At 38.5% G+C, this 12,058-nt stretch overlaps 1 pseudogene; it reads right to left on the minus strand.

Moving 5' to 3' along the window:
* Positions 1 to 12,058, minus strand: part of LOC100337955 (uncharacterized) — an 86,657-nt pseudogene that overhangs the window by 54,511 nt on the left and 20,088 nt on the right.

The raw sequence follows: 12,058 nt of genomic DNA on the forward strand, positions 1-12,058 counted from the left end.
GCATAACAACAGACACATAGACCCATGAAACCTACACATCTGTAGATGACTGATTCTCACAAGTACATCACAAACACATGATGGTGGTCATCATCACGGTGCATCAGGTTGAGGGACCATCTGGAATACCAGCATTCCATGTTGGAGGGCTGGTTTGAGTCCTGGCTATTCTGCTCCCAATATAGCATCATGCTAGTGTACCAGGGAAAGAAGCAGACTATGGTCCAAGTAGTTAGGTTCCTGCCACTCCCATGAAACTATGAAACCACCAGGAGAAAACAGAGGAAACACTTGAAGATACTGGTATGTGCAATGTTTTGGGGGGTAAGACCCTTGAAAGCACAGATAATACAAGCAAACTTGTCAAATGAAATGATGTTAATTCAAGAAGCATTTGCATGGCAGAGGAAACAGCAAGGGAGTGAAGAGAAAACCTTCAGAGCCAGAGAAAATTTTTGCATATTATTCATCTGATAAATATTAATATTAATAAAATAATTAACATTATATAGTATATAGTATATATAATTATATAAGTATATATTCATATATACTGTATATTATATATTATATAATATATAATATATAACAATATATAAATATATTTTAAAAATGAGAAATATATTTTCAAGAAGTGGATAAATGGATTCATTATTTTACCTTCAGTTATTATAGCTTAATACCTCATTCACTTCAAATTTGTAAGAACTAATGTAAAGAAGGAAGTATGTTCAAATATTGAAGCATTATTTTGTGATTAAGGCAGTTTATTTCCTGTCAATTAATTCTAAGTAGAATATGGAACCTACATAGGATGTGATGAATAGCATTAATAAACATTTCCAAGTGTTTGTGTATATATATATATATATATATATATATAAATGCAAGTTGAGGTGTTAATGCTGAATTATGCATCAATATGTATTTCTTTAGACAACCAGATGGTATCATCAAAGCATTTCACTTACTGGTTAGAAGATAATACTTCCTTTAGATTTTCCTTTCCCAAAACTGAAAAATGCGGATACTTGTCAAATAAAGAATTCTGATAGCTTCAAGGCTCTTTGTTGGTGATAAAAATGTGAGTATGACAGATTCTTCCTCTATTAAAATAACCCAATTTTTGTAGAACTGCTTCTGGGAACCTTCTCAAAGATTAACAATATTCTTGGGCAAATATTTAATTTGATTGCCAGAATATGAGAGAGAAAACTTTGTTCAACTCTTTTACTGGCTAAGCATAGCTACTGTGCAATATTATATTTTTAATAGAACATTGCCTTCTTTTTTTAAAAAAAAAAGAAGGCAGAGCAATGGAGACCAGAAGAGAGAGAGAGAGAGAGATCAATTTATCTATCTATCTATCTATCTATCTATCTACTGGTTCACTCCTCAAATAGCCAGTTCAAAACCAGATCCACTCCAAAGTCTGGAACTCCATCTTAGTCTCTCACCTGGGTAACCCACGCATCTTCTGGTGCTTTCCCAGGTGCATTTGTGGGAAGCTGATTGGAAGCAGAGTAGCCAGAGCTTGAACCAGCACTCTGATATGGATGCTGTTGTCTCAAGTGGTTGCTTAACCTGCTTACCACAACGCTGGCCCTGAACTTTGTCTTAAGACAGTTAATGGTGTGAAATAAATAAAATGTATCATCAGGATAATGAATGAAGCACCCTGTTGGAAAACTTGGTATCTTTCTGCTTGAGTAAAATTTAACATTTTACTCATTTACAAGACTAATATTTAAATACACAGGCATTAGTAAACAGGCTTATTCTTTCTAAGACTTTTCCTGGTTCTAAGTGATAAAATCTCATTGTTGGTATAAAGAAGGGTATTGTGTTCTCATTTGGAATAGAAAGTGGCATGAACCCAAGTCCTTCAATAATTACCCTAAAGGACTCAAGTAAAATTAAGGTGCAGAAGATGTAGGTTACATCCATTTGATGATGTTTAGAATTAGAATCGTATTTGTTGTGGCTGGTATCATGGTGCAGCAGGTTAAGCTACCAAGTACAATGCTGGCATCCCATATCAGAGTGACAGTTAAAATCCTGGATACCCTGCTTCCCATCCAGCTCACTATTAATGCACTTAGGAAAGCAGTGGATCATGGTCTTAGTACCGACCCTGACAACTCGCATGGGAGACCCGGATGGAATTCCTGGCTCCTGGCTTCAGCCTGGCCCAGCCCTAGCTGTTGCTGCCACTTGGGAAATAAACCAGCAGATGGAAGATCTTTCCACCTCGTCCTCTCTCTATATAACACTGTCTTCCAAATTAAAAAAAAAAATCTTCTTTTTATTTTTTTTAAATCTTTTTTTAAAAAATGCATTTTTCAAAATATTTTTCTTATGCTTATTCTGGTTGCCATATTATGAGATAGATTATGTAAGACTTTGTGGTTTTGTATCTTTACTGAGATTGTCTAGTTTTCTAGTAGATGATTTCTATCTGTAGACTCAAAATCTCGTAAATAAATGAGATACGATAGGAAGAGTCTTGTCTGTAATGATATATAGATTTAGTCCAGCAATTACCATGAGATGGATTCAACAATAATATTTTGCAGGTATTGTAACAACTCAAGGCTTTGCTATTTTGTGACAATAGATTTCCTCTTTTTTAATTTTTATTTATTTACTTAATTTATTTGAAAGGCAGAGAAACAGAGATAGAGATCTCCCATCTGTTTGTTTACTCCCTAAATGCCTGCAACAGTCGAGGCTAGGTCATGTTGAAACCAGGAGCTTGGAACTCAATTCAGGTGTCCCACAGGGGTGGCAGGGCTCCAAGTACTTGAGCCCTCACCAGCTGCCTCCTATGGGATGCATTAGCAGGAAGCTGGAATCGGAAACAGAGAGCTGGGACTCAAATCCAGTCACTCTGACACAGGATGTGAGCATCCCAAGTGGCATCTTAACTGCTGCACCAAATGTCACCTGTATTTTTTTTAAAGATTTATTTATTTATTTGAAAGAGTTACACAGAGAGAGGAGAGAGAGAGAGAGAGGTCTTCCATCTACTGGTTCTCTCCCCGGATGGTCGCAATGGCTGGAGCTGTGCTGATCTGAAGCCAGGGGCCAGGAGCTTCTTCTGGGTCTCCCACATGGGTGCAGGGGCCCAAGGACTTGGGCCGTCCTCCACTGCTTTCCCAAGCCACAGCAGAGAGCTGGGTTGGAAGTGGAGCAGCCGGGTCTTGAACCGGTGCCCATATGGGATGCCAGCACTTCAGGCCAGGGTGCTAACCCACTGTGCCATAGTGCTGGTCCCCACCTGTACCTTTTTAAAAATAAAATTATACTTTTTTCCTTTTCAGATGCCTTTGCAGGGAACTGTCTCTGTGCAATTAAATGAGAGAGAGAGAGAGAGAGAGAGAGAGAGAGAGAATTTGACAAGTCTGGACGATTCTTATAGGATAAAATCTGTATTCTGTCTCTGTATTCTGTATTCTGGCAGTGTAGACCTCAATTTGTAAAATTGAAGTCATAGTTTAAAATCCAAGGACTTAATGTGAATGCCTAAAGCAACTTGAAGCATACAGATAATTTTTGACAAGGAATAAAAGATAGGAGTGAAATTTGTATATGAATAAAATAATCAGATTTTTAAAATTCCAATTTAGTCCTCTAAATAGTCTGTCTGTATTGATTGTATTCAGCTGGTTGAAGTGTATAATTCTACCCCAAAGGTAATTAGTCCCTATCATTTACTTAAATGATGTGCTTTTAATCAAGATTTCAATTTCAGTCAATGTCTCTGAAATAATGTAGAATATAAAAGAAAATTAGAACATTTAGTCCACATACAGCAATCAAGAAAAAACAAAATAAAAGATTCTAAATGCTCTTTTATGTAATTAACCGCTTTAAATGAAGCAAATTTCAAATGTCAGAGACATATAAATGGATGGATAGGAAAATATTTCTGTATGTATTTTAAATTATTACTGAGTAACAGCAAAAGGTATAAATCAAATATAGAGCACTGAGGAGTAGTTGCTTATCAGCAAAAATTATTCTACAGGACTTTTTATCTGAGGTAGGGAAAGCAAGTGAATGGGTAGGAATGGAAGGGAAGTTGACACCAACAATTCCAAAATGTGTCCCATTGAATGGTTGAATACATTAAATGCAATAGAACTTAACTTTTACTGTACAGGCTGAAATGGAGCAATCATTTGAAATTACTCTCAGATCCACATCAAGATGGTTGATCATTAGTATAGAGGTAGTATTTTTTTAAATGCTGGTCATGTGGTGTTTTGTCGGTTTTTTTTTTTTTTTTTTTTTTTGGTAACACGCTTTTTTGTAAGCATGAGCTCTCCAAACTCTGCAAAATTACATTTGGTAACCTCTGGTTGCTTCTAAGGCAGTCCACTGCCTCCATAGTAGCCCACCTCGTCTGTGGGGGAAACATTCCAGGACCCCTAAGCAGATACAAACCCCAGACACAGTGTTTTTTCCTATGTATACACACCTATATGATAAAGTTTAATTTATAAATTAGACCTGGTAGGAGAATCACAATAATAAATTAGTAATAGAGTAGAACAATAAAGTAATAAAGTAGAACAATAAAGTTACAAAAGTTATTTACAACCTATAAGTTATTTCCAGATTTTCCATTTAATACTGTTGAACACAGGTAATGAAACAGTGGAAAGCAAAATATCAAAAAAGGGGACTAATGTACTCAAATTCCAATTGAATCTGATCTTTCCTTGGAATCTAATCAGTAAGTCTTTGGAAATAAGCACAAACTTTGATTAGAAGATAAGGGAGTGTTAATGAGAGAAAAGCGTTGTTTGGAAGAAACAGAATCATAAGTAGTGAGTAGCCCTAATAACTTAATATGAATATTCAGGTACAGTTTTAAAAACTTTATTGCCATTGTAAATGAAATGCAGAGAGACACAGACAGAAACAGAGAGAAATTTTCCATCTACTAGTTTACTCCCCAGATGCCTGCAATAGCCAGGACTGGAGCAGGCCAAAGTCAGGAGCCTGGAGCTCAATCTGGGTCTCCCCTGAGGGTAGCAGAAATCCAAACTACTTGAGCTGTCACCTGCTGCCTCTCAAGGTGTGTGTTAGCAGAAATCTGACTTGAAAGCAGAGAACCTGGGACTCGAATCAAGCATCTGGTTGCAGGCTCTCAAATGGCAAATTAACCACAGCACTGAACACCTGCCACCAGGTGCCATTTTTTTTAAAAAAACTGTAAATAAAAGGATATCTTTTTAAATAACTTTGGGATAATTATATTTTTATAAATCATAATCTGCTGTATGTGTTCCAAAAAATATGTACTTAAGTAATTAAGTGTTATAATAGGAATATTTGCAAGGAAAATATAACATGTTTCTACAATTAATAATTATGAAATTAACCATTGTAAATATATTAAATTGTTTTAATTATAGTAACCATTTTACTATCTTTATGGACCCTATAAAATCATGTTGTAAATTTTAATATGCACAATAAAAGGTATAAAAATTTTATATTTTTTGAGTGAAGTTCATATTTCATATTTAAAGGGACATACATTTAAAAGTGATTTTAAATATAATAAGTTTATTTAAGTGGATAATTTACATCAAGAAAAATATTCAATAGAGGTGGAGGGAAAATACTCAAAAAATTGGTTGAGCATGTAATTAGCACAAATTTCACAAAGTAGAACTCCCAAAGGAATGAAAACTGCTGCTAAGGAAAAGTGACTTTAAGTGGGTTACTCTTATATTTACCCATAGCTTAAGAGATTTGGCAGACTGCTAGCCCATTGATTTTAGCTCCTAGTTCAACCTACACCTCTGGTAAATATACGACCAATGTGTGTGCTCTCTGTTGAGAACAAGTGACTCTGCCTCTCAGCATTTGTGCACTTTCCAGATGTAAATCTTTTTCATGCCAAGTTTCTCGCCAGGCTGAACACACTTCCACAGTCTTCTTGGACTGTCCATGAGAACTGAAACTGAGTCCCCATGTCCCCTAGTGCCTTTGATGTAGACTTTATCAGGCCCCAGTCTCTCCTTCTCTTAGCTTACAATTCTGTTTTCATTTCATTAAAATGATTTCATTTTCAAATAAAAATTAACATGCAGTGCTAGAAAAGACTCATTAAGTTAAAGGATAGGTATGTTAGATTTGTAAAATATGCTAAATGAAGCTCTCTGACTATTCCAGTTTTATTGCTGGTGTAAAATTGTATTAAATAAAAATAATTTTTAAAAAATATTGACAATATTGTCTAAAATTCACCCTTAAGTAAACTGAGTTGATCATCCTGTTTGGACAACCATGAAGTATCTATTTCAAGACATGTAAGTTCAGCCGGCACTGCAGCTCACTAGGCTAATCCTCCGCCTGTGGCACTGTCACCCTGGGGTTCTAGTCCCAGTTGGGGCACCAGATTCTGTCCTGATTGCTCCTCTTCAGGTCCAATTCTCTGCTGTGGCCCGGGAGGGCAGTGGAGGATGGCCCAAGTGCTTGGGCCCTGCACCCCATGGGAGACCAGGAGGGGGCACCTGGCTCCTGGCTTCAGGTCAGCGCAGCGCACAGGCTGTGGCGGCCATTTGGGGAGTGAACCAACAGAAGGAAGACCTTTCTCTCTGTCTCTCTCTCTCACTGTCTTAACTCTGCCTGTCCAAAAAAAAAAAAAAAAAAAGAAAAGAGAGAGACATGCAAATTCTACCTGAAAACACATATTGAAAAGACACACCAAGGGAAATGCCTTAAATATAAGTGTATTTCACTTCCCTAGCTTCATGAGATATCAGATATTGTGGGATGAACCAATAAAAATAAAGTTCTATCTTTACAGAGATGCAACGTTATCAACATTTTTTCCCTTTCTGCTTCCATCATCTGATAGCAAATTTAATTCAGCAGTTAATACTAAAGAAAGTTTGGAGAGCAGCTTTGTGGTGCTGTGTGTTAAGTCATCATCTGCAAAGCTGGCATCCCATGTGGACTGTAGTTGGAATTCCAGCTGCAGCACTTCCGATCCAGTTCCCTGTTAATGTGCCTGGGAAAACAGTGGAAGATGGCCCAAGTGCTTGGAACTTAACTTTGCAGTCATTTGGAAAGTGAACCAGCAGATGGATATTTCTCTCTCTGTCTCTCTGTCTCTGTCTCTTTCTCTGTCTGTGTGTGTGTGTGAGAGAGATTATCTGCATTTCAAATAAATAAGTAAGTAAACACTAGCAATCAGGGAAATGCAAATCAAAAGCACAATGAGGTTTCACCTCACCACGGTTAGAATGCTCACATACAGAAATCTACCAACAACAGATGCTGGCGAGGATGTGGGGAAAAAGGGACACTAACCCACTGTTGGTGGGAATGCAAACTGGTCAAGCCACTATGGAAATCAGTCTGGAGATTCCTCAGAAACCTGAATATAACCCTACCGTTCGACCCAGCCATCTCACTCCTTGGAATTTACCCAAAGGAGTTTAAATTGATAAACAAAAATGCGGTCTGCACCCTAATGTTTATTGCAGCACAATTCACAATAGCCAAGACCTGGAACCAACCTAAATGCCCATCAACGGTAGACTGGATAAAGAAATTATGGGATATGTATTCTTTAGAATACTATACCACAGTAAGAAACAACGAAATCCAGTCATTTGCAACAAAATGGAGAAATCTGGAACACATCATGCTGAGTGAAGTAAGCCAGTCCCAAAGGGACAAATACCATATGTTCTCCCTGATCGGTGACAACTGACTGAACACAAAAAAGGAAACCTCCTGAAGTGAAATGGACACTATGAGAAATGGTGACTTGATCAACATAGCCCTGACTGCTAATGGACAACTTAATACATTATCCCTCATAGTATTTTTTTTTGTCTGTTCTACTTAATATGACTGGTTTAATTCTGTAATTATCACACAGTTATTCTTAAGTGTTGAAAATTAACTGAAATGTGATCCCTGTTAAACATAAGAGTGGGAATAAGAGAGGGAAGAGATGTATAATTTGGGGCATGCTCGGGCTGACTTGCCCCAATTGGTAGAGTTGGAAACATACCAGGGGATTCCAATTCAATCCCATCAAGGTGGCATGTGCCAATGCCATCTCACTAGTCCAAGTGATCAATTTCAGTTCACAATTGATCATAATGAAAGGACTAAGAGTCAAAGGGAGCACATAAACAAGTCTAGTATCTGCTAACACTAACCGATAGAATAAATAAAGGGGAGAGTGATCCAACATGGGAAGTGAGATACTCAGCAGACTCATAGAATGGCGGATGTCCTAAATAGCACTCTGGCCTCAGAATCAGCCCTAAAGGCACTCGGATCTGGCTGAAAAGCCCATGAGAGTATTTCAGGCATGGAAAGCCAAGACACTCTGGCAAAAGATCTCTGTGAGTGAGATCCCAGTGGAAAGAACAGGTCTTCAAAGAGGGAGGTGCCTTTCTCTGAAGGGAGGAGAGAACCTCCACTTTGACTATGACCGTGTCTAAACAAGATAAGAGTCGGAGAACTCAAGGGGCTTCCATAGCCTTGGAAACTCATGACTGGTGCATAGGGAGATTACTGATGCCATAAACAGGAGTGTCAATTTGTAAAGTCAACAACAGGAGTCACTGTGCACTTACTCCTCATGTAGGATCTCTGTCCTTAATGTGCTGTACACTGAGGCTTAATGCTATAACGAGTACTCAAACAGTATATTTCACTTTGTGTTTCTATGGGGGTGCAAACGATTGAAATCTTTACTTAATGTACACTAAACTGATCCTCTGTAAAAAAAAAAAAAAAAAAAAAAAAGAAATTATCAATTCCCAACTTGACTCTCACTGGGATTAAACATGACAATAGGTCTGATCTGATTTCATCATCATTTAAAAAAAATCATCTATTATTTTTCACTTTATGTTTCTGTGTGGGAGCAAACTGTTGAAATCCTTACTTAATGTATACTAAGCTGATCTTCTGTATATTAAGATAATCGAAAATGAATCTTGATGTGAATGGAAGGGGAGAGGGAGTGGGAAAGGGGAGGGTTGTGGGTGGGAGGGACGGTATGGGGGGGGGAAGCCATTGTAACCCATGAGTCGTACTTTGGAAATTTATATTCATTAAATAAAAGATAAAAAAATAAGTAAGTAAATAAATCTTTTTTTTAAAGCAAGTTTGTTGCCCCAAATGGTGGAGTTAGAATCATGCCAGGGGATCCCAATACAATCCCATCAAGCTGGCATGTACCAATGCCATCTCACTAGTCCAAGTGATCAATTTCAGTTCACAATTGATCACACTGATAGGTCTAAGAATCAAAGGGATCACACAAACAAGTCTAGTGTCTGCTAATACTAGCTGATAGAATCAAAAAGGGAGAGAACGATCCAACATGGGAAGTGGGATACACAGTAGACTCATAGAATGGCAGATGTCCTAAACAGCACTGTGGGGAGCAACCGAGACTAGACTAAATTACTGGAACTAAGACTAATTCTATGCATCTGATCTCCCATCATATGGCGCTGAGAGAGAGTAAACAACTTCTACACAGCTGCCTCACCAATTCGACCAATAGCTGCAGGAGCTGATCCTGCTCCTGATTGGAGGAGAGCAGCGTGCTCAGCGCGTGGGGAGTGAATGCCAGGAGAGTTGGGATTGGTGGAAGAGGACCATGAAGGAGGAGAGAGACAACATGCACCAGGAACATCTGAGGAACAACTGAACAACCCCTGAGCCACCCCTGAGAGAGCCGGCTGGCAGTATGCCTCTCCTCCATGGAAGCGGGGAAAGTGGCGGGGGTGCCGTCCTTCCGCGGAGGCAGGGGGGACCGGCAGCAAACCCGGGAAGGACCGGGCAAAGAGAACAGCACAGGGTCCGGTGTCGTTCCTCCGCGAGTGGGGGAGCGACAGGAAGCATTCTGGAAAACAGAAGGATGTGGATTTGGAGCACACGTAGAATGCACTGAGGACTAGGTGTTCTTCGGAGTAATGGGAAGGATGGAGGGAGTAATGCTGTAAGAGAAGCAAACAGAATCTAAAAAAATTGTTTTACACTGGTTAAGCATTGCTTAGCACTCATGTGAGAATTCTATTAAAACTTCTCTGGAGAAGCAAATGAATATCAAAACTTTGCTTCTGAGAATTGATTAACAGTGGAAGACAGGAGGTTGGGAAGGCTGTGATTTCAACAGGAGCTCTCAGAATAAAGAAAATGAGCATTCGGATAAGCTAGAAAGAGTGTGAAAAGGAGATAGTAAGAAGCTGGAGGGCTTGGCATGGCATGTGACTTCAGCATTCACCATGAACGATGGCTCAAAGGCAGAGTACAGAGAAACATAAACATAACTCAGTCTCTAGAGATTCAGAGGTAATTTGATCTCCAGAGTTAAAATTAATGATGTTGTAGTCAGCAGAGATATGTTCTGACATGTGGCCAAGAGTAGAAATTTTAGGCAGAAGAGGGTTGTGTTTGACCTATGGCTATTAAAAGCCAAAGCGTATCTGAAAAGTTAAAGGATCTTCATCATCCAGCAAGAGAAACATATTTCAGCAGTGGGCATTTGGGTGCTGCCAGTTCAGCTGTGGTTTGGGATGCACATCCCATATCAGAGTACTCTGCTTCCCATCCACCTTCCTACTACTAGGACTTCCTGGAAGCTGTTGGGATGGCTCAATTGCTTGGTCCCCTGCCACCCATGTGGGGGACCCAAGTGGAATTCCTGGTTCCCAGATTCGGTTGGCTGAACTCTGGCTATTGTGGGCATTTGGTGAGTGAATCAACAGATAAAAGATTTCCCTCTTTCTCTCTCCCTGTCAGTCTGATTTTACATAATAAGTAAATTATATTTTAAAAAAGCAAGTTTCAGTTAGGTAAGGAAATTTAGACTGAGTCTTACAAATCATTTTTTATATCTCACTTTAATGTCATTTTATTTTTTCATGCAATTACAGATCTGTTCAATCCATAGTTACTTCCCTAACTAATAATCAGCTAGCTGTATGTAGGGAAAATTCTTTGAATCTTAATAAAATATAGATATGAAGAAAATTTTCTCAGGGCACTTTCATTGTTCATCAGACAGATATATCATTTAGTACAAACTAATCAAATTGTAGCTGTGAGCTCAAGCAAATTCTTTCAGTATTTTGTAGAATTTGGCTAAAGAAGTAAACTCATATAATTCTCTTCACATACACTTCTTCAAACTGATAGAATTAGTATTCATTCTTCTATGTGCTAGAGCACCTCCAACACCTTTAGTTTCTTTATACGAATGCTTTTATGGCTCAGATCTGCAATTCTAAATCACTATTGGAACCTGAGCCTTTTCATGTTGTATTTGTACAATTGCTAAGTTCTCAATAGGGAAACATGGGGGAAAAAAAGAAGAAGGAGGAGGAGGAGACAGAAGAGGAGGAAGGGGAGGAAGAGGAAGTGGAAGATGAAAAGGGAAAAAATGATTTGAATAGATTTAGGTCCTTTAATCTTCTGGTTCATTGGTTCTTCCTCACCACCCCCATGTCATAATCCCATGATATGAGAAATAGCTGACCTAGTCACTAACATTTGTCCCACTTATTTCTTTTGCCCTTTCTGTCTTGGCTTCATTACCCATCACCATTCTCTAAATCAGCAGACTTCCACATTCTGCTGCCCAACCATTTTTCCAATTGCTGAGCTCTTATGCTATAGATAGATTGAATAATTCATCTGAGACAATGCTATTCAAACGTCTGTATTTTCTAGAGCTCCATTGAGCCCAAGTTTTACTCACGCATATCCCAAATTCAACTGATTTCAGAATCGTTGAATTTGTTAGTGTGAAATTCCTGAATTGCCTGACTTCACCAACACTAGTAGGATTTCTCTCAGAATCAAATTTAAAATGATTCTATTCTTTCTTTTTAAAAATATTTATTTGTTTATTTGAAATGCATAGTTACAGAGAGAGGAAGAGAGGGAGAGAGAGAGGAAGAGAGGGAGAGAGAGAGAGAGAAAAATAAATCTTTGCCTTTCATCTCCTGGTTTACTCCCCAAATGGCTGCAAATGGCTGGAATAGGACCAAGCCAA

The sequence above is a fragment of the Oryctolagus cuniculus genome, chromosome 2 (genome assembly GCF_964237555.1).
Source record: "Oryctolagus cuniculus chromosome 2, mOryCun1.1, whole genome shotgun sequence".
In the NCBI taxonomy this organism is placed as follows: Eukaryota; Metazoa; Chordata; class Mammalia; order Lagomorpha; family Leporidae; genus Oryctolagus; species Oryctolagus cuniculus.